At 37.5% G+C, this 26,495-nt stretch overlaps 1 pseudogene; it reads left to right on the top strand.

Moving 5' to 3' along the window:
* On the top strand, window positions 1-26,231 carry LOC149255538 (protein PAT1 homolog; annotated as a pseudogene).
* Window positions 26,232-26,495: the final 264 nt, after the last annotated feature.

The raw sequence follows: 26,495 nt of genomic DNA, 5'->3' as shown, positions 1-26,495 counted from the left end.
ATGGGAACCACGGCTTTGACATATATTTATGGCATGTTTGGTAAGAAGTTGTTAGATTGGGAGTGTAAGGATTTAAATCATTAAGGATATGTTTAGCAATGTTTAACAATAGTTATTGGAGACTTTGGATTTGGAGCTAGAGAATCCCCTGAATGGTTTCGAGAAGAAGATGTTTCCAATTGGTTGGATCAACAGATATTAGATGTTGATATTGAACATGAAGGAAGAAAATGGTGGCAACAAGAAAAACATTCTCCAGTGAGAGCACCAGAGCCAAAACCACTTTATAAGCACCCATCATATCCTCCACAATAGTGGGGATGGGATACAAAATTTCTTCAGTAATCATTTAGTTCATATCCTCCACTGCACTCACAAGTTTTACAAAAGCAACCACGTCATGGGTCTTATCCTTGTCAAGCATCACAAGTTGCCTTGTTTGAACCACCTCAAATGTCACATTTTCATAGACCCCAACATCATTTTGGAGGAATTATACATTTTGTGATCCAATATGGAGGACGGGTGCCTCAATACCACTCTTCAGGTCATATAATGCGTGGTTTACCTTAGTAAGGCCACTAGTTGAATCATTGTAATATGCGGCTAGGAGGGAAATTGAGGATTATGACTAATATGATGCATAACCAAATGCCCCAACCCAACGTTATGTTGCCTACACAAGCATAGGCATTGTTGCAGCCAAAAATATTTCAAGCAATGTTGAGTGGTTTTACTCGTTTTCCTCATGTGCCAACACAACAAGTATTCAATTCACATCCTCCTTCACCAACCATGTAGAGATACAATAAGGAATTTTTGGGTGGTGATTTTAGGGATCAACGTAGTAAGTCTCGACAACATGGAAATAAAAATAAACGTAATAAACAACAAAATTCAGATACAAATAGGAAGTAAAGTAGGCCTAATAATGTTTTTCCATAGTTCCAATCAAAGTATATGTTTGCAGAAGAAATTGAGAGCATTGTTCGCATGTTGTTTCGTCAATTTAGTATGTCCTAAATTGCTACATTAATTATCAATCCGAGAGTCGTAAACTGATGAAGTGTGGTGCACTATATGTGCAAGACAGCCTCTTTCTTACTTTTTATCAATTTTATCTTGTTTTTGGGGGTTTTATCTTGGTTTGTCTCCTAATGCAAATGATAATCCTATTCCTAAGTTTTAAGAATATTTTTAGAAGGCAAGTTTGGGTACAGATTTTAAGGCAATTATGTCCTCTATAATGATTTCTAGAACTTAACACTTCAGAAGGTCTTAAAACATACTAACGATGAAATTAATACTTGAACAAGAATGAAATATGCTGCTATTCAAATCAAACAAATAATGAACTACTGATCATGAGATCACTATCTCTACTGATTATCTAAATACAGAAAGAAAAATTAAGCTACTGCACTCAAACGAATCAAAAACTGCAAACTAATAAAAGTAAAATCAATTCACTTCATTTATATTCCGATAAGTAGTCTAAGTTATGGCTCTGGAGATAACGTCAATAATCTGAGGAATTGATATCTAATTGCAGAAAAATAAAGTTAAAATCAAATCACATCATTCATAGTCTGATAGCTCGCCAGGTAGTCTAAGCTATGGCTCTAGAGATAACGTCAATGATACGATGAATTTGATATCTAATTGCAAAAAAATAAAGCTAAAATCAAATCACATCATTCATAGTCCGATAGCTCGCCAAGTAGTCTAAGCTATGGCTCTAGAGATAACGTCAATGATATGAGGAATTTGATATCTAAACTAATTGACAAAGAAAATGAATAAAACTGAAATCAAAGCATAACTGTAATTGAAAAACTAAGAAAAGCAAAGTCAGCAGAAAGGCTAATCTCATGTCACTAGTTATCATAAAAATTGTATGAAAATGCCTGGGCCTAGCCTATCCTGAAACACACACTGATCAGTGTTAGCAACAATATACAATACTTGAAAAATCATGTACAGGACTGTAATGTTAACACCATGACTATCTTATGAAATATACACAGGTGAACGAATTATGAAATATGTACAATGGAAATAAGGAAACAATACATAAAACTGTACAACAATAAAGAAAACAAAACCTCAGCGTGCAGGGGCCCTCTGCACGGCCTTGGTCAACACGTTATCAGTCTGGAATTATGCTCACACAGTCATATAAAACAGAGTTCTATTGTATTGCAAAACAGAGGAAGACTCCTCTCGTTACAACAGCAGGTCCAGTTCACGGCACAGTACAATGACTAACAGCAAAACGACATCAAAAACTAACTCTACATGCGTTTGCAAACGCATTATTTATAAGGAAAATTACATAACTGTTTTCTCATGAAACACCTTCAACAGAGGACACGTAAAAAGACAGCATCCATGGGTTTAGCATGATGGTTGCCAAGATCATTCAATCTATCAAAAGATGGCTGTTGGATTTGCATCGTGGAGGTAGTCTATAGCTGTCAAAATGAACCCAGAGATCTAGGATCGGCCTCGAACCCTTCACGTGTTGAAAAATAGAGACATGTTGCCATAGGACTCCTTTGTTTGACCACTGTTTGACCACGGCTTTCCTTCATGAATCTGGCTAAACCAATAGGACCTGATCCATGTCCAGATCATTCCTGGACTACCCACGTGCCTTGTTTTGCTTGATGACACTTGTAATATAGATATCAACAAAAACAACTGCGGAAAGTGGCTGCATTCCGCAGCTAATGGGAAAAATCTAATTCAAATAGCAAACATAAAAACATAGTTAGAAAACCACTTAAATTCTCTTTTAGAATCAATATGCAATGATCTCTGATAGCTTATGAGGTACTGGTGAGGGGAAAATGTCTAGGAAAATGTGTAGGAGAGATGTAGTTTCAGAGCTCAACATACCCCCACTATGAAGGTGTTGCATGTCCCCATGCAACCAAAACTTTGACCATCCTCCTTTCAGTTCATGCGTTTTGAGACCTCTGCCAACACATCCAGCCTTCTTTTCTTGTTTCTTGGGACCACTGTCATCCTCGGCTTCCTCATTAGACACTTGAATTTAAGGTTGATGAGAGCTCTACTCAACCTCCCGTTCTTTTTCTTCAATTTTCTATTTTTCTTCTGCCATAGCCCAATATGCAACATGGTGTTTTCATGAATAATCTTATCTAACCTGCCATGTTCTTTCAATGTTTCATTTTCTCTTTTGATGTGTCTATTTAGGACCTCCAACTCAAAAACTTCTTGTTTTAGTGATTGAATTTGAGCTTCTTGGGCTGTATTAGGCTGGGTAGATGAAGTGCCTTGATATGTGGCAATTTTCTCCAATGTTTCAATATAATCATACATTTCTTGCTAGGTTGGATCTATCTCAGGTGTTGTCTTCCTTGGGTTGTTCCCAAAATCTGGTTGAGAAGGACTGATCTCAAGATCTGGCTGAGAAGGACTGATCTCAAGATCTGGCTGAGAATGACTCATCTCAAAATCTGGCTGACGAATAGGAGTATGGTGTGGGCCACGACCAGGAGGGATTGCTGGAGGTTGTTCTGGTATTTACCCTCCTAAATCAATGAAGTGGGGCCCTTTAGTTTGTACTTTCCTCAGTTTTCCTTTAAGTCTAGAGCTCCTCCTTAAATTTTGTGAGCTAGTGTCTTCTTTCTCCACACTCTGTTTTTCTTTCCCTTTCCTCTTTGCTGCAGCTGATTGTTCCTGAAGATGAACTAGTCTTTCATAAAGTATTTGGTGGTCCTCTTCTGAGGAAGTTTCTGGGGTTTGATACACTGCTTCAATGCTTCTTTTCCCCTTTAATTTCCTTTGCTTCCTATGCTCAGTTCTTTCCTCCTACTTTCTGGCAGCTTTTCTTCCTTATTAGTTTCTTTAACTATGTTAGTAGGAATGTCCTGAATTTTCACACTTTTTTTCTTTCTCCTACTTTTCCTTGTTGAGCTACTCTCAGGTGTTTCAGGTGGATCTTGAAAGAAGTTTCTAACGAAAAACTATTCCCAGGAGTCCTTCTTTTCCTTTAACTGTTTTTCTATCAAAATTTTCACAAGGCCGTGATGATATAGGTGGGGTTCTATGTCCTCTAGATTCTTTTGGACAGTTATGAACATCTTTTTCAGACTATTCAATAAAAAGTAAGGCAAATTGATAGTTTGATTTTCTAGAAAATTCATTAGCAACTGGGTGTGGTACATATACATGGACCCGAACCGTCCCTCACATGTAATAAATTTTTGGATTATCAATAATAGACTGGCCCACTTTTCTGCAGAGACAGGGATTCCATGTTTGAAAATGGTTATATTCATCCCTGGATTGCGTAGGATAACCCTCCAGGCCCTCTCATCAAATCTTTTGTTTTTGAACCACCATTCCCCCTCCTGTGGGAGTTCCGTTGCTGCAGGGATAGATGCCTCTGTGACTGAAAATTTAAGGTCTCCAACCTCAACTTTCACACCATTAAAAGACCTCGCAAAAGTCTTCGTAATTCCTTTGTTGTAGCCTCTGAATTTTTGGATGAACCGTAGCCACCGTGCCTTCCTTAATATGTTTTTCAATCTATTTTTTCATTACATCGTAGAGGTCGGGTAACCAATTCGAGTACATCTCTCGCATTGGCAAATCCATGAATCTTGGGGATACCCCTTCATGAATTTGGGCCCTTCTGGTTCTGCTCTTAGCAAAAGACCCATTCCTATCTCCTACCTTAAAATACATTTGAGTGAATAATGGATTGACGGAGGTGAAGTGGCTGTGTTAGCGAGGGAATGGCAAAGGTTTGTGGAGAAAAACCAGTAATTGTAAACGAAAGAGCAGAGAACAGGTAATGAGAATGATTTCACGGGAGTGTAAACAGACCGGAAATAACAAACGAGATAGTATGGGAATAGAGTGAGCTTAGCTTTTGAAATAGACGCCTGCGGAATAAGCGTGAGCACACTCTCAAAATGGCTGCGAAATGTGCGGCAGGACAGAGCCGTGATCAAATAGATTACGTCTTCATAATTACCCGGTTCAGCAAGTGGAATTGCAATGTACAAATAAACACGAGTTAAATTTAGAGGCGGATCTTGAGGCCATTAAAAATTAATGCAAGTTGCATGGAGAAAACATGTAAAGGTTATGGAGCGGTTATGGAGGCTATAAAATGCTAATCATTATATATAATGGAGCCATGGTTTCATAACTATATAGAGTGTGCGTTTTAAAATGCTATTTGAAATAAATCTTGCTCATACCTTGGAATTTTTTGCCACTTTCGTCCATTAACCTTTGATTAGCTGCTTCCTGTTGGTGCTTTAGGTGCTTTATAGCTTCAAAATATTTTCCTTTGTCATACTTGCACTTGGTTCTCATCATCATTTGGCTAACATCTAACTGTCAGTGCTGAATAACAGAGTGTTAGCTGCATAATCAATCAATTGGCTGCGGAATCAGTTTCTAGCTGCAGAAACTGAATTCAGTTGCGGAAGCTGACACAGTGAACATATGACTGAATGGAGATGGATGGAAATGAATAATGACTGAGTGAATGATATAAGAAAAATGCAAGGAATTGTATAGGCGAAATGAGATGATGAAATGAAATGAAATGAAAATGGAGTGAAGTAAAATGAAGTGAAATGACATGAAACTATGAATACAATGAGAAAAGATTTTTTTTGGAAAATATATGGCATTAGAAGTTTTTTATTTTCGCCCTGTATTTTCTGTATAGGACTGTCAATTAGTGATTGGTTTTCAAGCTTATAGAATATAATTTTATTTTATTTTATTCTATTTAAAAAAAAAAAAAAACAAAAAAACAAAGACTAGGCTGGTGGAGAAGAAGGATTCTTCTTCACCAGCCTTATTGCAGAACTATCTTGAAAGATTTTGACAAATTCCTCTTTTGAGAGTGGCTTATGATAGATCTTTAATCTGTGGCCATTTACAATAAGAGGAGTTTGATATTCATCAATGGTTTTGATTCTTACCACTCCATTGCTAAAGATTTTGTCAATCTCATATGGCCCAAGCCAATGAGTCTGAAATTTTCTTTTGAAATCTTTAAACTTGGAATCAAATAGCAATGCCCAATCTCCTTCTTGGAACTTTTTCTCTTTGATGTATTTGTCATGCCACTTAGCTCTTTGATATTGAACTAGATCAGTTCTTAGGATTGCTTCTTGTCTGATCTCATCTAGCTCATTCAACTGCTCCATTCTATGCTTTTGGGCTTCTAATAGATCCATTCCCAACTGAACTGCCATATTGAAAGTTTTGACTTGGAACTCAATGGGCAGTAGGACTTCTTTCCCATAAACAAGTTCATAGGGAGAATGTCCTGTTGTATTCCTCCATGTAATTCTGTAGGCCCATAAGGCTTCAGGAAGCCTTTCTGCCCAATCTCTTCTGTGTAGATGAACAATCTTGGTAATGATGCCTTCAAGAACTTTATTTGTAGACTCCACTTGACCATTTGCTTGTGGATGGTAAGGAGTAGATTTTTTGTGCTTGACCTTGTACTCTTCCATCAGCTTCTCCCCCAGTTTGGATGTGAATTGTCCTCCCTGATTTGTCACAATTTCTCTTGGAACACCAAAGCGAGTAAAAATGTCCTCATAAAGAAAACTAACAACTGCATGCTCAGTAGCAAAAAATAATGCTTTGGCTTCTACCCATTTAGTGACATAATCAGTACATACCAATATATACTTTCTTTGTTTAGATGGTGGGTTAATAGGTCCAATAAAATCTAAAGTCCATTTTTCAAAGTGTTCGATGAGTACCTGTGGCTGCAATGGCATTTCATTTGAGAGGGTAAGTTTTCCTACTCTTTGGCAGCTGTCACACCTTTTGACATATTGTTTTGCATCTTTGAAGAGGGATCGCCAATAATATTCTAAAGAGAGGATTTTATAGACTATCCTTTTGTCAGCAAAGTGTCTGCCGCATGGTTCATCATGGCATACTTTGAGAATATCAGGCATTTCATCTTCCCTAACACATCTTCTGATCACAAAGTCTGGCCCTATTTTGAACAATTCGTTAGAAACCGTTACACTAAAAAATGTCACCATGACCATTTACAGTTAGGATGACTCTATCAACAGTCATGCTACCCTCTTAGGCAAGTCTTATGCCTCTGCTTCCCATGTCAAACTCCAAAAAAGAGAGAAAGTCTTTCTAAATGTATTTATCTCTGGGGACGCAGGTTCTCTCAACCTTACTTGCGGGGACGCACCCAATGTTCACAAAAACTGCGTCTTTGGACGCTCTGTATGTAAAGGTGCAGGTGCGTCCCCCTGAAAAGGTTAAAATGCGCAAGTTTCATCTTTAAAAAGTCACTTGTGGTCATTTCTAGAGCATTCTAGAAGGTTGTTCGACGTGTATTGAGCGCCTCCAGATGGTTCATGCACTCCTACCAAAGAGGAACTTATCCCATCAATAGGGGAGCTATCCCATCCAAAGAGGGGATTATCCCATTGATGGCGGACCTGATTAACTTCCTCTTGAGCACTATAAATACAGGCATTGGGCCAGAAGGAGAGGAGGTTGAAAGCTATACATTTCTAAGGGTAAATGCTGCAGGAATTAGGACTCCCATTTAGAAGCTTGTGAGGAGAGATTGCCATCTTTGCTTGTTCTATTTGGAAGTGGGTGAGCTTTGTCAAAGTAAAGGAGAACTCTTGATGGACCCTGGGAGGGACTTGCACAACACCAAGGCTCAGGTTGTATTTGTTCCTTTTGTTACCTATTAATGCAAATGAGTCCATTCTTCTCAATAACTTGTTATTTATGAGTTGTTTCATGTACTCCTTGGTCTATGTGTTAAATATGTTTTATTCTATGAGATTATCAAGTGCTATTTAATCGTTTGATTGTTAGTGTATGCAGGTTTCAAAGTGAAGGAGGAGCTCATCCGGATCAGAGGAGCTGGACTGCTACAACAGCGTTGGATTACAGGTAGGATCTAAACACTTGATTTCTTATATAGTAAATGCATGTTTAGAGAAGGATTGCTCTTGTTTGTCTTGTTTGTCACTAGAGAGTCTTAGGCTCCTAGGGAGGTTGGTTGTGTCCGCACAATCGACTCTTTCCGCTTGACAAATTGGCGACTCCGCTGGGGATCCATTGATGTGAAAGTCTTTTCCTTTGTATGAACTTTGCTCTGAGAAAATTGGTTTATTTTTCTGGTTTTTGGCTCTGTGACTTTGTCTTTGGGTGGGTTAGCTTAGGGTTAGATTTATTTTAGTTTTTCTTGAATTTTCCAGTAGGACGCACCCTCTGAGTATTGCACAGTGCGTCCCTGGACGCACTATCGCTGTGTGCACAGAGCGGGCCCGCACCTGTCTTAACGGGTTGCCTGCGTCCCCTGCTAAAATTTGAGAAAATTCCATTTTTTTGCATTTTTTCTCTTAGATTTTGCTTTTTCTTAGTTTTTACCACCCAGATCCATTAGTCTCTTGTCAAAGATCTTCACCTAAGCTTGTTTCATTGGCATTTCTACCCTAAGCTTTCATCAATTGGGTGTTTTGAGTCTCTTTCTTGAGAAATTCTTGATTTGATTTCCTTTGGTCATTACTTGGAGGTTTGTCTCAGTATTTTCACAATTTTGCATCTTTTTGCTTTTGTTTTTGCAAAAAAAATTCCCCCTCATTCGCCGGGGGGGGGGGCTAAATTGTGTATGAGTGTTAATCGCCTCTGAGTGTTTTTATTTTTTGATCTTTGGAACTCTCACCCAATTTTCTCAACTTGCACTTGATTGGTTCTTAGATCACATTAGAATCATCTTGTGTTTGAGAATTCTCTTGCATAGATCACGTTTGCATAATTAGAATTCTCATTTTCAGAATATTAATGAAAAATGTGCATAGATTACATTTGCATACTTTTCAAGTGAATTGTGCTTAGATTACCATTGCATAGTTTACATTCTGAAAAATCAATCGTAGATTTAGATCAGCTTTCTTTGATTTGAATTTACACAAAAATAAAAAATGACAAAAATGGTTTGGAATTGATTTGCATTAGTTTTTCTTGATAAAATGAGTGCATTAGAGAATTTGTTGAATTTTCTCTTAGTGATCAATTTTTTGCATTGTTGGAAGTGAATGGAAACTCTCTCCTTACTTTAGTTAGGATTCATCGAATTGAAAAGATTACATTATCATATTCGATTGCATTCAGTTGAGTTGGGTCATAACACCATTGGTTTCATCTCCATTTACCCATTTGAGTAATAACAGCCTTAATAACACAGCGCTTAATTAAAATTCATCTAGTAATTTTTACATTTCTAGGGCTCTGATACACCAACATAGCTTAGGCTAGTGTCTTGGAGTAGGAGAGTAATTAACTCTCCAAGACAGCAAAACCAAACAAGTAGCTCATCTTGTGGTAGGATAAATCCAATTGTTTCATTTGTACTCTGGGAAAGCTCCTCTTAAAGGAGAAGCACGAGCTCGTGTCCGAACCAGTGAGGGGATCAATCCTCCCTCGTTGGGAACGACGCCAGACACGCACGTATTACAAATGGTAAACCTCGAATTAACCATTGTTGAGGAGCCAGGGGTCACTTGTCGGTAAACCTTGGATTATTGTCAAGGAACCGGCAAGGGGATTGAGCTTGATACTCTGCCCTTAAGTGCTGTCGGAGTGTAGACTGTTCCCCCAGGTGCATTTGTTGCTGTTGGTAACCTTAGTGACCATTATCTTTAGGGTTCTACCCAAGGTGACGGTGGAGGGAAGATCCCACTGTACCTGGAGCAGACGTCGGCTAGACTCACTTGGATTTTCTGGGGGGTTCACTTCACTCGAGACGGTTAAAGTGGAGGAACTTGGTCCAGTCTATTCATTAAGCAGGTTGCCGGGGTAACTGTTCCGCCCACCACTTCTGTACTGAATTCGGCGATGTTGGATTTCATCACCAACTAGTGTTTTCGGTCCGGAAGGCTACTGTTTGTGTGTGGTTTGACTCCTAGATTTGATAGCGCGTGTTAATTTGTTTGTTTTTACTTTTAGAGACCATAGGTGTGAATTGTGAATTTTAGTTGTTAAGTGTGAATTGTGAATTGTTAATTTTAGTTTTAAATTGTTAATAAAATTCACTGAAGTTGAATATAATGGCAAATGTTCCGGAATTTATCAACCTAGGAACCCCTCCCAATGAGAATCCTAGTACTTTTCCTTACTTTGGAAATGTTGGTCCTCCTTATATGGCTACTTTGTCATTACCTGGATTTACAATAGGATTACCGATATGGTTATTTTCAACTTCGTTGGCCCAAAGTACTCCAATTGTTCCATCTCAACCGGATGCTTCACCTCAACAGAGTTCACCATCTCAACATCACCAACCTTCTGTTGACCCTTTACCTTCTTCGCCTAATTTTTCTTCCTCCATTTCTTCCTCTTCGCCTGGTAAAAGCCTTGATGCTAGTAACCAGGAGGCTAAGAAGAAGAAGAAAGGGAAGAAGAAGAAGAAGAAGAAGAAGCAAGATAAGAAAGAGGTCAACCAACCAACCATGGCTGTAAGTGTTAGTTGTGTTGAGGAAAACTCCGACATGCATCGTAAACCCAAATACCCTTGCAGGCTTTGTAAGGGTGACCACTTCCTTGTCAATTGTCCTGGTATTCCAAATGTCTTGGAAGTATGGTCAGAAAAATCTCATCAACTTTCCATTGATCCATCAACCAGTGATAGTCAGGTTTCTGGGAAAAAGGGTAAAGTTAGGTTTCCTTGTAAGTTATGCAAAGGGAGTCATCAAACTCACATTTGCCCTCACATGGATGAAGCCTCAACATTGTTGGAAAAACTTACTGTTCCACAGCAAGAATTTCCAACTGGTTACCGTGAACTTTCTCCCAACCTACCGTCAACTGACGGAGTGATTGATCTAAATTCAAGTATAGTCAATCACACTCTTCCATTGGAGAATGAAACTCATGTCACTCAGGTTGATGATCCATTAGTTGGTCAAGTGGTCGATTCAATTTCACATTCGGTCGATCCCACTTTCCCTTCAGAGAGTGAACTTCATACCGCTCAGGTTCTTCTTGTTACATCAGATTCTTCTATGCCGGGGGGCATTTCACCTGTTCATACAGAACCCCCTCCAAGTACTGAGGTCTTTTCCTTTGATTGGAATAGACTGATAGAACCTCGTCTTCCTTCCTCCATCCCTTTCCAAATCATTGTCAAGGCTGGGGGTAGGGACATACATCGTACACAGGTAGATGAAGGTGCTTCTGTCAGTATTTTATCCTCAACTGTTTGGAAAGCTTTGGGTTCCCCTCCGCTTGCGCCTATTACGCAGAATCTGAAAGCTTTTAACAGAACCATTAGTGAACCTTTAGGGATCCTTCCTAAGTTTTCAATTACCTTGGAAGGTAAAACTGTCTGTATTGATCTTATGGTAGTTCGAGGTCCCTTGGATTTCAATTTACTCCTTGGGCGAGACTATGTTTATGCAATGAAAGCTGTCGTATCGACACTCTTTCGCGTGATGTCTTTCCCTCACAATGGAAATATTGTGACTGTAGACCAACTTTCGTTCCCTAGTCTTGTCTCAACTACCAATAATATGAAACCCCTAAATGTTCCTGATTCTAAAGTGGTATCTACCCTGCCACGGGTTAATTATGTGGCAACTGGTCCCATGTTTTCAGTTACCGATGAAAGTGAGCCTCTCACTGTTGAGTTAGATCCGGTAATTGACATGGAAAACTCTATGGGATTACTTGAACACGATGTTCTTATCCCTTTTGAGTCCCTTGACATGTGTTCCTTCCAGAGAAGTATTCTTCCTTCTGATGAAGATCTCTTGGAAGCCATGATCAAGGTGTGTCCATTGACATGTCTTTCTTCCAGTTGGAAGCCATGATCAGTGTTACGAGGATAATTTTTTCTTGTATCAACCTCGTTAAAAAATGAAACAAGCAGTGTGAGGAAAGTTTCTTTTACTGTGTCAACCTCGTTAAAAAATGAATCAATGTGTGTGAGGATAGTTTGTTCCCGCCTCAACCTCGTTAAAAAATGAAACTGGATGTAGCGAGGATAGTTTTTTCCTGTACCAACCTCGTTAAAAAATGAAACATGCTGCATCGAGGAAAGTTCCTTTTACTGTGTCGACCTCGTTAACAAATGAATCAGTGTGTACGAGGAAAGTTCCTTTTACTGTGTCGACCTCGTTAAAAAACGAAACAGTGTGCATGAGGATAGTTCTTTTACTGAGTCAACCTCATTAAAAAATGAATCAGGTAGATTTTAGGTTATGTAGGTAGATAGTTAGAAAGTAGGGTTTTGAGGATAGTTCCTGTTACTGAGTCAACCTCGTTAAAAAATGAATCAGGTTTGAGGATAGTTCCTGTTACTGAGTCAACCTCGTTAAAAAATGAATCAGGTTTGAGGATAGTTCCTGTTACTGAGTCAACCTCGTTAAAAAATGAATCAGGTATGAGGATAGTTCTTTTCTTGTGTCAACCTCCTTAAAAATGAAACAACTCCCTTTTCAAATTAAATATTGAAAGTAAACCTTCATTTCATCCAGCCGGTTGAATGCAATGAAGCCTGGGGGGCATGTAACTCGCTTTGCATCATTATACTAGGGGCATGCGAACTTCTTGAGCATAGTTCCTTGTCTTGTGTCAAGCTCGTTAAAAAATGAAACAAGGGTAGGTTAAGTAGGTAGATTGTAGAGCATAGTTCCTTGTCTTGTGTCAAGCTCGTTAAAAAATGAATCAAGGATTTTAGAGCACAGTTCCTTATCTTGTGTCAAGCTCGTTAAAAAATGAATCAAGGATTTTTAGGTAGAGTTTTTGTTAGGTAGATTGTAGAGAGTAGTTATGAGCACAGTTCCTTATCTTGTGTCAAGCTCGTTTAAAAAATGAAACAAGGATTTTGAGGATAGTTCTTTTCCTGTGTCAACCTCACTAAAAAATGAAACAGCTCCCACAAGTCTTTCCAAGATCTTGAAAGTAAAGCTTCATTCCATCCACCTCATTGAATGCAATGAAGCTTGGGGGGCATGTACCTTGATTTGCGTCATTATGATGGGGGCATGTGAACTTATAACAAGCATAGTTTTTCGTTTCAAGCTTGCGTAAACATGAAACCAAATCCGAGCATAGTTCTTTTCCTGTGTCAAGCTCGTTAAAAAATGAAACAAATCCTCCTCTAATTGAGTCGCGAGTTTGACTAGATCTCATAAATGTTAAGTTGTATATTTAGGTTAGTTATTTCAGTTTTTTGCATAATTTTCTTACAGTTTTAGGTTGAGTCTTTCAAATGATCTCGTAACTGAACCTTCATTTCATCCAACTGGTTGAATGAAATGAAGCTGGGGGGGCATGCGCTCTAACAGTTATGCTTAGGGGGCATCAAGCACAGTTTTCTCTCTGTTTCAAGCTTGTGTAAAAATGAAACTACTTTGAAGCATAGTTTTTCTTCGTTTCAAGCTTTTGTAAAAATGAAACCTATTTCGAGTCAATTTCAGTTATTTTCAAGACTCGTTAAACTCATGAAAATACCGAGATTATTTTGCTATCTTTCATTCTCGTAAAACAAATGAAAATGCCGAGTTCTTTCCATCTTTTCCTGCTCGTAAATTAAATTGAAAGTCGGCCATATGAGTACATTTTTATCATTTTTTCAAACTCATTAAAACTTACGAAAAAATGAAAACCATGAGTACATTTTTATCACTTTTTCAAACTCGTTAAAACTTACGAAAAAGTGAAAACCTTGGAGTTCTCTTTTAAGCCCTTTTCAGACTCTCAAAACATGAAAAGATTGCCGAGCGTTTCTTTTACACTCGTTAAAATGGAATTAAAAGACGGTCCCCTTATAGCTCTTTTCTGACTGTAAAAACATGAAAAGATTGTCGGGTTTTTGTCGTTTCAAACTCGATACGGAAATAAAACGATGTGTCCTTGATCGCTTTTTACTTTTCAGGTCAGAGACACTAATCATGAAAGTACTCCTTGGTCGCAAGATCAAGCGGTTCTCCCGAGTATTATTTGGTTGAATGAAATGAAGCTGGGGGGGCATGCGCTCTAACATTTATGCTTAGGGGGCATCAAGCACAGTTTTCTCTCTGTTTCAAGCTTGTGTAAAAATGAAACTACTTTGAAGCATAGTTTTTCTTCGTTTCAAGCTTTTGTAAAAATGAAACCTATTTCGAGTCAATTTCAGTTATTTTCAAGACTCGTTAAACTCATGAAAATACCGAGATTATTTTGCTATCTTTCATTCTCGTAAAACAAATGAAAATGCCGAGTTCTTTCCGTCTTTTCCTGCTCGTAAATTAAATTGAAAGTCGGCCATATGAGTACATTTTTATCATTTTTTCAAACTCATTAAAACTTACGAAAAAATGAAAACCATGAGTACATTTTTATCACTTTTTCAAACTCGTTAAAACTTACGAAAAAGTGAAAACCTTGGAGTTCTCTTTTAAGCCCTTTTCAAACTCTCAAAACATGAAAAGATTGCCGAGCGTTTCTTTTACACTCGTTAAAATGGAATTAAAAGACGGTCCCCTTATAGCTCTTTTCTGACCGTAAAAACAGGAAAATATTGTCGGGTTTTTGTCGTTTCAAACTCGATACGGAAATAAAACGACGTGTCCTTGATCGCTTTTTACTTTTCAGGTCAGAGACACTAATCATGAAAGTACTCCTTGGTCGCAAGATCAAGCGGTTCTCCCGAGTATTATTTTATACTTTTTCGGGCTTGGGGGACACAAATTTACGAAAAAGTTCAACCTGGAGTCTTCTTAAGTTTTTCAGACTCTCTAAAATTGAAAAACGCCGAGTTTCTCCTATATTGGGCTCGTTAAACATTTCACAGTAAAGGACCTGTTCAATTACAAATAGGAACGAACCACTCCTTCCTAGGGTTCGAATCAAAACTAGGTTGGACTCATCCGAAGGATGAGCTTATAATCAAGCATATGTTATCCTCCTCAAGCTTGTTAAAAATAAAGAGGTACTTGCCAGAAATGGTGGGGGAAAAGAGAGAAGAATGAGCCTATTTGTCACCTTTTGTCTCAGAAGAAACTTTATTACCACTCTTGAACACGACACTTTTTCATTCACCTGGGTTGGGAAATCCTTTACCTCACAGTTGATCAAACCCCTTTGAAAGTCTTTAACCGGGTTCGGTGGATTAACTTTGAATTATTCATCACCAAGCCATCTGTCGTGTCGTTATGTGTTCAAGAGGTCTGCAAGCAAAACTTTCAACTGCAAAATACTTGTCATCCGTTTGACCATCCTTGAGTCAGTCCTTACAACAACATTTCTTCAACTTGAACAATGATTTCGTGTTGCAGGCTTGCCTGCAACAGGTCGCTTTCTATCGACATCAACACATTAGCTAGAGAGTTGACTTAGAAATCGTCAGTACCTTGAAGTCTGCATGCATCAATGGCAGGTTTCTCGCCTTTGACGTCAGTTTACATCATTGACTTTCGATCAAAGGATTCCGTGAAATGTTCGACATCAACTCATTCATTCACATCTCATGGATTGTACTGGGTACTTTGAGAACCATTGACATTACTGGTGGTCTCTCTCACGCTTGTTAACAGTTTACATCATCGACTGGTAATCAAGCGGTTTCTACCATGTTCGACATCAACTCATTTATTCGCATGGCTAGAATCGTACCAATTTGAGAAGTAGAAATGAAGACCCTGGATCTAGTTTCCACCATCTAGGCTGCGAGGAGTTTTGTATTCATTATCTAAGTAGACTAATCATAAACAGATGGCTGCGCCCATACTGTGTCTACAAAAGTCTATGATTATGATGTACTGCAAGATCATTCCTGTATCAGAGTAGTTAGTCTGTTAGTTAAAGTTTTAATCTGAGTATGGGAATGCCTACCTCAGTGATGATATAATCTTATACATGTATTTTGTGTTGAAAATTGCAGGTTCTGACAAGGCTCTCCACGAGATAATCCTTGAAATGATAAAGCGCTTCACCCTTCCTAGATAATACAAAACCCTAATCTATTTCAGGCTTCGCACTTTAGGGGGCAATCTGTTACACTAAAAAATGTCACCATGACCATTTACAGTTAGGATGACTCTATCAACAGTCATGCTACCCTCTTAGGCAAGTCTTATGCCTCTGCTTCCCATGTCAAACTCCAAAAAAGAGAGAAAGTCTTTCTAAATGTATTTATCTCTGGGGACGCAGGTTCTCTCAACCTTACCTGCGGGGACGCACCCAATGTTCACAAAAACTGCGTCTTTGGACACTCTGTATGTAAAGGTGCAGGTGCGTCCCCCTGAAAAGGTTAAAATGCGCAAGTTTCATCTTTAAAAAGTCACTTGTGGTCATTTCTAGAGCATTCTAGAAGGTTGTTCGACGTGTATTGAGCGCCTCCAGATGGTTCATGCACTCCTACCAAAGAGGAACTTATCCCATCAATAGGGGAGCTATCCCATCCAAAGAGGGGATTATCCCATTGATGGTGGACCTGATTAACTTCCTCTTGAGCACTATAAATACAGGCATTGGGCCAGAAGGAGAGGAGGTTGAAAGCTATACATTTCTAAGGGTAAATGCTGCAGGAATTAGGACTCCCATTTAGAAGCTTGTGAGGAGAGATTGCCATCTTTGCTTGTTCTATTTGGAAGTGGGTGAGCTTTGTCAAAGTAAAGGAGAACTCTTGATGGACCCTGGGAGGGACTTGCACAACACCAAGGCTCAGGTTGTATTTGTTCCTTTTGTTACCTATTAATGCAAATGAGTCCATTCTTCTCAATAACTTGTTATTTATGAGTTGTTTCATGTACTCCTTGGTCTATGTGTTAAATATGTTTTATTCTATGAGATTATCAAGTGCTATTTAATCGTTTGATTGTTAGTGTATGCAGGTTTCAAAGTGAAGGAGGAGCTCATCCGGATCAGAGGAGCTGGACTGCTACAACAGCGTTGGATTACAGGTAGGATCTAAACACTTGATTTCTTATATAGTAAATGCATGTTTAGAGAAGGATTGCTCTTGTTTGTCACTAGAGAGTCTTAGGCTCCTAGGGAGGTTGGTTGTGTCCGCACAATCGACTCTTTCCGCTTGACAGAAACCCATGAATATTTTGAACTCTCCTGAATAATCTTTCTTCTTTCACCAGGAAATAAATGTGGAGGTAGTTTCCCTGTAACCAAATATTTAGCTATATCTGCATACCAAGGAGTCTTATTAGTTACTGCAAATAAATATTCATCAGGAAACTTGTCCTCTACAGGAAAATCTTCTTTAGTATTCTGAATCCTAGACAAGATATCAACTACTGTGTTTTGTTTCCCTGGTCTATCTAACACAGTAATATTGAATTCTTGTAAAAGTAAGAGCCATCTTGTAACTTTTCCATTAGTAATGGGTTTGTTCATTAGATATCTAATTGCAGAATGATCAGTATGAATAAAAGTTTTGTATCCTGTTATATAATGTCTAAACTTATTGATTGCATGAACAACTAAGAACTCTTTTTCAGTCGCAGTATAGTTCAATTCCATAGGAGTTAAATTTTTACTGGTATAGTAAATGGCATAAGGAACTAAATCTTTTTGTCCCAATACAGCCCCTAGTGTTGTATCTAAAGCATCTGTAGAAATATGGAAAGGAAGTGTCCAATTTGGTCCTCTCAAGATAGGCGCTTTAGATATTCATGTTTTCAAAGTTTCAAATGTTGATTGACAATCAGGATCCCATTTGAATTCATAGTCTTTTGTAATAAATTTGAAGAGTGGAGATGCTATTTTAGTGAAGTTTTCTATAAATCTTCTATAATATCCAGTGAATCCCAAAAAACTTCTAACATTTTTTTGACAATTTGGAATAGGCAACTTGGAGATGACTTCAACTTTTGATCTATCAACTTTAATCCCATCCCCTGAAATATGATGTCCCAAAACAATACCTTCAGTAAACATCATAAAGCATTTTTCATGGCTTAGTGAAAGGTTTGTTTCTTTACACCTTATAAGGACTTTTTCCAAATTTTCTAATGCCTCTTCAAACGAGTTACCATAAACTGTAAAATCATCCATATAAACCTCTACACAATCATGGATTATATCAGAAAAAATTCCTAGTACTGCTCTTTGGAATGTTGCAGGTGCATTACATAATCCAAAAGGAAGCACTCGATAAGAAAAATTTCCCCATGGATAGGTGTCTAGTCAATTTAATGTCTTAAATTGCTCTACATAAATTACCAATCCGGGTATCGTAAACTGATGAAGTGTGGTGCACCATATGTGCTTAGTTAACCTTTCTCTTACTTCGTTGTTTTATAGTTTATGTTGTTTTTGGGGTTTTGTTCTTGTTGGTTTTCTAAAGTGTTTAATGCAAATGGAAATCCTATTCTAAGGTCTTAAGAATACTTTTAAAGGACAAGTATGGATAAAGATTTCAAGACAAGGCCTATGTCCCTAATGGTAATTTCCGAAACTTAGCACTTCAAAAGAACTTAAAACATGTTATTGATGGAGTTAGTGTTTAAACAAAGTGTAAATATACAATTAGTTCAATCAAAATAAAATGCAATAACCAAATAATGAGCTAATGACTATGAGACCCAGTATCTTTGCTGCTTCAGCAAAAGGACAAGATGATTCTATCACGTCATTAGTTCATTAAAAGGCTATGTGCATCACTAATCTACAATCAACTTGAAAGCAATTTATGTACAGCTAATATACATGAGAAAAATGTAAAACAACAGTAATCAAAACAACTTGTTATGTACAGCTAATATACATGAGAAAAATGTAAAACAACAGTAATCAAAAAGCTTTGTTATGTACAGCTAATATACATGGTGAAATAAAATGCAAAATTAAATGACAACTATACAAGGCAGGGGCCCTCTGCCACCTATGAAATCAAAGCAAAATTGAACACACTTGCATGAATGAAAAATCTAATCTATCAAACTTGAAAGCAATCAAATAACATAATCAAATCAAAGCAATATTTACAAAATGAAATCTACTCTACCTTACATCCTAATATGCTCCATGACATCTACTTCACATCTCCTTCCATGTTGAGAACATCAAAACTTTATTCAATTTCTTCAAAAGTACAAAGTACAACAAAGTTCTCCAAAGCTTTCAAAAGCCATCAAGGAAGAACTACAAACTTAAGAACTAGGAACTAAAGACTAACAAATGAAGGAGAGAGATCTCCTATTTATACAAAAAGATGAGAGCCATCTCATTAATGAGAATCCATGAATCTCTCCCTCTAGAGTCCTAATCAAAATAGGAACTGATAAGACACATGTCTTTTTAGAGTTACAATACAATTAGGAGATGTGACACATATCCTCATGATCCCATGATTCTTTCCAACCAAATTCGAATTTGGCCTTAGAGTGCCACACAAGGGTCTTCTAGAAGTCTCCTTTCAACCTACACATGTCAACAACCTCAACCCATTTGTTAGGTATAAGCATATGCACATTATTTTCTAATGTTTAACCACAAATTCACTTAAAAGGCTTAGAAATAATAAAGATTGAAAAAACATAAAGGTGGCCCAATGATAATGAAAGTGGGATGAATGTGGTGACATTGTAGTGAAATGGAGGTGATATAATGGACATAATAGTGAAAGTGTAATGGAAATGAATGACAATTTCAAGACTCAACAATAGGTAAATGTGGTCTTATCCTGATCTTCAGGTGCTACCTGAATTTGATTATAACCACTAAAACCATCCAGAAATGAAAAATACTTTTTTCCTGCTAATGTATCTAATACTTGATCGATAAAGGGCAAGGGAAAGTGATCCTTCAAAGTTTCTTTATTCAATTCCCTGTAATCAATGCATACCCTCAATTTACCATTCTTTTTGGGTACTATAACCAAAGGAGAAACCCATCGGCTATCTGAAACTAGGTAAATGAAATTTACATTGAGTAGTTTTTGGAGCTCTTCTTTCACTATCTCCCTAAGATTTGGATTCATCCTTCTCTGAGGTTGTCTGATTGGTCTACTGTTTTCCTCGATATAGATATGATGGATGCAAGTCTTAGGATCAATACCTTTCATATTAGTATACTCCCATGCAAATGTAGTAGAATGTTTTTGCAAGATTTTGGTTAGCTCTTCCTGTTGTGACTTTTCTAAATTTTTGTTGATATTCAGTGTTTTTCCTGGAAAAATATCAATGGTAGAGCTACCAAACTCTTCCATAGAGTAAAGAGACATTTGTCTTGATGATAGATATTCAATATCAGAATCTAACTGAAATTGTGTGTGGTCATATTCTCAAGATGTTTCAAAATTTTCTAATGTTTTCAGAATTTGACTATCTTCACTAATTTCAGAAACAGTAAAGACAGGTTGTATAATATCTTCATCACTGACCCATTCATTGTCTCCTACTTCTGTAATTGCCTTTCCTGGAGGATACAGATTGAATTTCTTTGTTGAACTACCATCATAAATGTACATATCTCTGGATCTACAACTAATGAAAGCATCAACTGTGGCTAGCCAAGGTCTTCCTAAGATGAGTGGATGCCCTCCTAAATTAATCTTGGGAGTTAAAATCATGAAATCCACGGGATATTCCCAAGAATCTAAGGAGACTGAAATATCTTCTAGTACACCATCTGGTTTGATTATTGATCTATCTGCAAGTTGCAGTAAAGTGGGTGTAAAAAGAAGATTAGGAAGTTTAAGTTGTTCCATAGTTTGTCTACTCATAATGTTGATAGCAGCCCCTAAGTCAATCAAAGTGTTTGGAATTTCTATCCCATTTATATGTGTTTTGACAATTGGACTACCTGGATCTACATACTTCTGCATGGTAATTTTTCCCATCATGATATCTGCAATTTTTCCTACCAGGTGGATTCTTCTTGTATCTCTTGGTTTCCTTCCTGGTCTTTTAAGACTCACCTCCTTTATTGTTTTTGCTAGAATATGAATCTCTCTAATGGCTTGTAGCAAGGGAATCTTGATACAGACATTCTTTAATTCATCTAGAAAATCATAGTCAGGCAACAAGATTTGTTTCTCCACCCCTTTGTCAATTTGTAATCTTTTAGGGAAAGGAGGCGTGGATGAAGATGTAGGTTGCTCAACTATAGGAGTTGTGGGGGTTGACTCTTTTTCTTTTTCTTTTTGAATGATTGGGTTTTGAAGAGATGCTTCCTCAGAACCTTTATTGACTTTAATATAATCCTCCTCAGAAGTACCTTGCTCTTGAACATCTATAGAAGGTTTTTCTAAAACTCTACCAGATCTGAGTTGAATATCATTAAGAGGAACAATGATATAGGTAGGAAATTGTTGTCCTTCTACCATGTAAGCATTCTAAAGATTTTTGTTGTTGGGATTTGGTAATGGCTGGGCTGGTAGTTGGTTTGTCTTTTGTTGAAATGGAAGCAAAAGTTGAGAATTTGGATTTTGTTGAGAAGGTTGTTGTTTTGGGAATGGTAATGAAAGTTGAGGGTTTTGGTTTGGAATTGGTGGATTTTGTTGATTTGGAAAAGATGGAGGATATTGAGCAAATTCAGCAAATCTCCCATAAGGATTTTTCATCCCTTGTGCCCATGATTGGTATGGATTTTGAGGTTGGGGCCAAGGTTGTTGCCAAGAATTCCAGTTTGGCGAGAGCTGAAAGTTCATAAGATTGTTAAATCCTTGATTTTGTTGCCCCTGCCATGGTCTTCTTGAAACAAAACAAAGGGACTCTACTAAATTTGGATCTTCCTGAAAGACAGCTTTGAGCCCAGGAACTGAAGGACAATCCTTGGTCTCATGGGTTTCTGAGCAAATCATACATGTTTCTACAACTTTTGCCTCCAAGGGGCATTCCCTTAGAGCATGTTTCTTTCTACATTTTGGAAAAAAGATGGCCAGGGCATCAACTTATGATTTCTGCTTGTTTTGTATTTTAAGGGTGTCTAGTTGTTCACTAAGGCTCCCTAGAATATCAATTTTGAACTCATCAAGCATATTACCAATCTCTGCCCTACTTACTGATCCAGTTGCAGATTTGTTTTCTCTAATAAGAGAAGGATCTCTTGGCCCTTTCCCAGTTATAGATTTTCCCATTGAGAGATGGACACATAGTTCTGCTATGTCATGAAGTGGAAGTTGAGAAATATCTCCCTTCCCCATCATGTTTAAAATATCTATCCATTCATCTCTAATGGATTTTAGTAGAAGGGCCTTCAAGGTTTCCTCATCTAAATTACTCATTTTTGCTCTCTTTAGGTTGTATTGAAATCTTTCAAGTAAATCCTCCAAGTTTTCATCTTCTTTTTGCATCATCTTGAATACCTCATCCTTATGATTGGTAGGCATACAATAATCCAGGTATCTATCCAAAAATGTTTGTTTCATATCATTTCAAGTCCTAATAGATTGAGTGACTAATCCCATGAACCATTTCAAAGCAGCTCCTTTCAATGTTGAAGGAAACAATTTGAGTTTTTGAGAGTCTTCCATATAGTCATAGGTTCGGCACAAGACTTCAAACTCAAATAGCAATGTTTCAGGATCCTCACTTCGTAACCCATAAAAGTTTGGGAGGACAGATGGTGAAATGTTTTTCATTGTTGTATGAGTTTTCTCATCGGCTATAGGGAATCCAAATGAGTTATCTCCATCCCTATTTCCCCCATTGTTACCTCTACCTCCTCCATTATTTTCTCTTCCTCTACCTCGAACCCCTCCCCCAAATCCATTTACTACTTCCTCTGTCATGATAGTTTCCTCAGAGTCCTCAAAGTCCTCTGGGTTTTCTATTAATGGTGAACGAAGAAGAGTTTCTCCCTCCTCTTCTTCAGGTGATTCTACTTCTTTGATTACAATATGTTTCGTTGTAGAAGCGAAGAAAGGTTCTTCTGCTAGATCAGATTTAATGGATAATGTGGAAGAGTCTCCTAATTCGGCTGTTGTTCCTTGGATTCCAGGAATCCTAAGGTTGGGAGTATGAGTTAGAGATGATGGAGGTGTATCTTGTCTTTGCCTTGAAGTAGCTGGAGTTGTGAAAATCGAACTTTTGGCCCTAGCTATAAACCTTCCCCTAGAATCTCTTGCTCTATGCATGTCATTTTTTTATCCTTTTTTTAATTTTTAAATCGGGCTAATAATTCTCTTTCTGATCTTCCAGGTCACACTAGGTGCAAGAAGAGAGCATAATCAAGAAATTATTGAACTAATAACTCTCTTTTCTAATCCTCCAGATCACGCTAGGTGCAAGAGGAGAGCATACTTCAAGAAGTTATCAATTTTTCCCTTTCTTTTTTTTTTTTTAAGAGATCGGCTACCTAGTTAAACTTCCCCGGCAATGGCGCCAAAATGTTTAATCAATTTAGTATGTCCTAAATTGCTACATTAATTTTCAATCCGGGAGTCGTAAACTGATGAAGTGTGGCGCACTATATGCGCAAGACAACCTCTTTCTTACTTTTTATCAATTTTATCTTGTTTTTGGGGGTTTTATCTTGGTTTTTCTCCTAATGCAAATGATAATCCTATTCCTAAGTTTTAAGAATATTTTTAGAAGGCAATTTTGGGTATAGATTTTAAGGAAATTATGTTCTCTATAATGATTTCCAGAGCTTAACACTTCATAAGGTCTTAAAACATACTAACGATGAAATTAATACTTGAACAAGAATGAAATATGTTGCTATTCAAGTCAAACAAATAATGAACTACTGATCATGAGATCACTATCTCTACTGCTTATCTAAATACAAAAATAAAAATTAAGCTACTGCACTCAAACAAATCAAAAACTGCAAACTAATAAAAGTAAAATCAATTCACTTCATTTATAGTCCGATAGCTCTCTAAGTAGTCTAAGCTATGGCTCTGGAGATAACGTCAATAATATTAGGAATTGATATCTAATTGCAGAAAAATAAAGTTAAAATCAATCACATCATTCATAGTCCGATAGCTCGCCAAGTAGTCTAAGCTATGGCCCTGGAGATAGTGTCAATGATATGAGGAATTTGATATCTAAATGCAGAAAAATAAAGCTAAAACCAAATCACATCATTCATAGTCTGGTAGCTCGCCAAGTAGTCTAAGCTATGGCTCTGGAGATAACGTCAATGATATTAGGAATTTGATATCTAAACTAACTGACAAAGAAAATGAATAAAAGTGAAATCAAAGCATAACTGTAATTGAAAAGCTAAGAAAAGCAAAGTCCGCAGGAAGGCTAATCTCATGTCACTAGTTATCGTAAAAATTGTATGAAAATGCCCGAACCTAGCCTATACTGAAACACACACATTGATCAGTGTTAGCAACAATATACAATACTTGAAAAAATATGTACATGACTGTAATGTTAACACCATGACTATCTTATGAAATATACACAGGTGAACGAATTATGAAATATGTACAATGGAAATAAGGAAACAATACATAAAACTGTACAGCAATAAAGAAAACAAAACCTCAGCGTGCAGGGGCCCTCTGCACGACCTTGGTCAACATGTTATCAGTCTGGAATTATGCTCACACAGTCATATAAAATAGAGTTCTATTGTATTTCAAAATAGAGGAAGACTCCTCTCGTTACAACAGCAGGTCCAGTTCACGACACAGTACAATGACGAATAGCAAAACGACATAAAAAACTAACTCTACATGCATTTGCAAACGCGTTATGTATAAGAAAAATTACATAATTGTTTTCTCATGAAACATCTTCAACAGAGGACATGTAAAAAGATAGCATCCGTGGGTTTAGCATGATGGGTGCCAAGATCATTCAATCTATCAAAAGATGGTTGTTGTATTTGCGTCATGGAGGTAGTCTACAGTTGTCAAAATGAACCCAGAGATCTAGGAATGGCCTCAGACCCTTCACGTGTTGAAAAACAGAGACCTGTTGCCGTAGGACTCCTTTGTTTGACCACCGTTTGACCACGGCTTTCCTTCATGAATCCGGCTAAACCAATAGGACCTGATCCATGTCCAAATCATTCTAGGACTTCCCATGTGCCTTGTTTTGCTTGATGACACCTGTAATATAGAGATCAACAAAAACGGCTGCGGAAAGTTGAATCAGCTGCAGAAAGTGGTTGCATTCCGCAGCTAATGAGAAAAATCTAATTCAAATAGAAAACACAAAAACATAGTTAGAAAACCACTTAAATGCTCTTTTAGAATCAATATGCAATGATCTCTGATAGCTTATGAGGTACTCATGAGGGGAAAAAGTCTAGGAAAATGTGTAGGAGAGATGTAGTTTCAGAGCTCAACACATGCAACTTGCTATAACTCACACCAATGATCCCTATGTCGATGATTATTATCATCAAGTCATTCAAGAAAAGAATGCTACTGGTTCTTGAGGAAAAAGTCAATTTTCACCATATTCTCTACGTGAATTATCACCTTGAAAAAAATTTGTAGCAGAGCCACATGCTTATCTTCAGGTAGAGGCACTTGGAAGAGTTCCATTTTGTTCTTCTGGAAGTGGACACTCCTTCAACACCAAATGCATTAGGTGATAATGTAGATGAATCAAAGGGCACTGAAAGACCCCTTGATTAGGAACCAATGTTGGCGGCAAGGATTGTTATTGAGGATGGGTTGTGTGTTCTTCTTGATGTGGATGCTATTGATTGATTTTTTCAAGTATCTCAACTATAATATAGTGGGGCCCAATTAAAAATAAGGCGATATTAATTTTTGGAAGGATTAGCAACTTCTCGGCACTTAGTTGATCCTATTGGAGTAGAGGGTGGCCATCCAATCGGGTTATCTCCAAAATACGACCTCGTTTTTCTACACCTGGTTTCTCTTTCCAAAGGTAGAAAACTTTTATCAAAATACCTTAAGCTTATCACACCTGTAAGTGAACTTGCACGAATGGTCTCCGTGGCAGTTTTTTGTCATTTGCGTTCTTTTCTTAACTCCAACTCCGAGTGCTATAGTTGGAATTGTGATGACTATGGCTATGCTTGTTTTCAACATGGATTTAGATGACCTTATTTCTTGTTTGACACTAGTAGTTTGTTCTTCAAAGGAACCACCACTTTTTCCTCTTGGAATTTCTACTCGTAATCGGGCATCAATGGTTTTAAAATTTGTTCTGGAAAGAGCTAAAAATACCCTGACAGATTCATGTGCTAATTATACCATACAATATGTCCAGAGAAAGAACAAAGAAATTTTTGATAGGGTTAGAATTGTAAGAATGCATCGACCACTTTTGTCAAATTTGATCTAAAACTAAAAACAATTTAGATGGCGAAAAAAAAAAAGGAAAATTGGTTCTGATTTCTTAAAAAGGAAGTCAAGAGAGCAAAGCTCCTTGTTTTAAGCTTCATAAGTCAAGTGTGGATGTTGAAAAGAGGATAGTGGGATATTTTGATAAGGCATAAATCACAAAATTAGTTTTATTCGTCATATGAAATCGGCTGGAAGTTGATTGACATGATCATGAGAGGGATGCCATCCAAGCCCTCAATCCCTTAGACAGATGAGTTGAGAC

Source organism: Pinus tabuliformis, chromosome 7 (genome assembly GCF_031772625.1).
Source record: "Pinus tabuliformis cultivar Carrire ecotype Pingquan chromosome 7, CPIR1, whole genome shotgun sequence".
Classification (NCBI taxonomy): Eukaryota; Viridiplantae; Streptophyta; class Pinopsida; order Pinales; family Pinaceae; genus Pinus; species Pinus tabuliformis.
The sequence above is the reverse complement of the archived record's forward strand: the minus strand, read 5'-3'. Positions and strand labels throughout refer to the sequence as shown.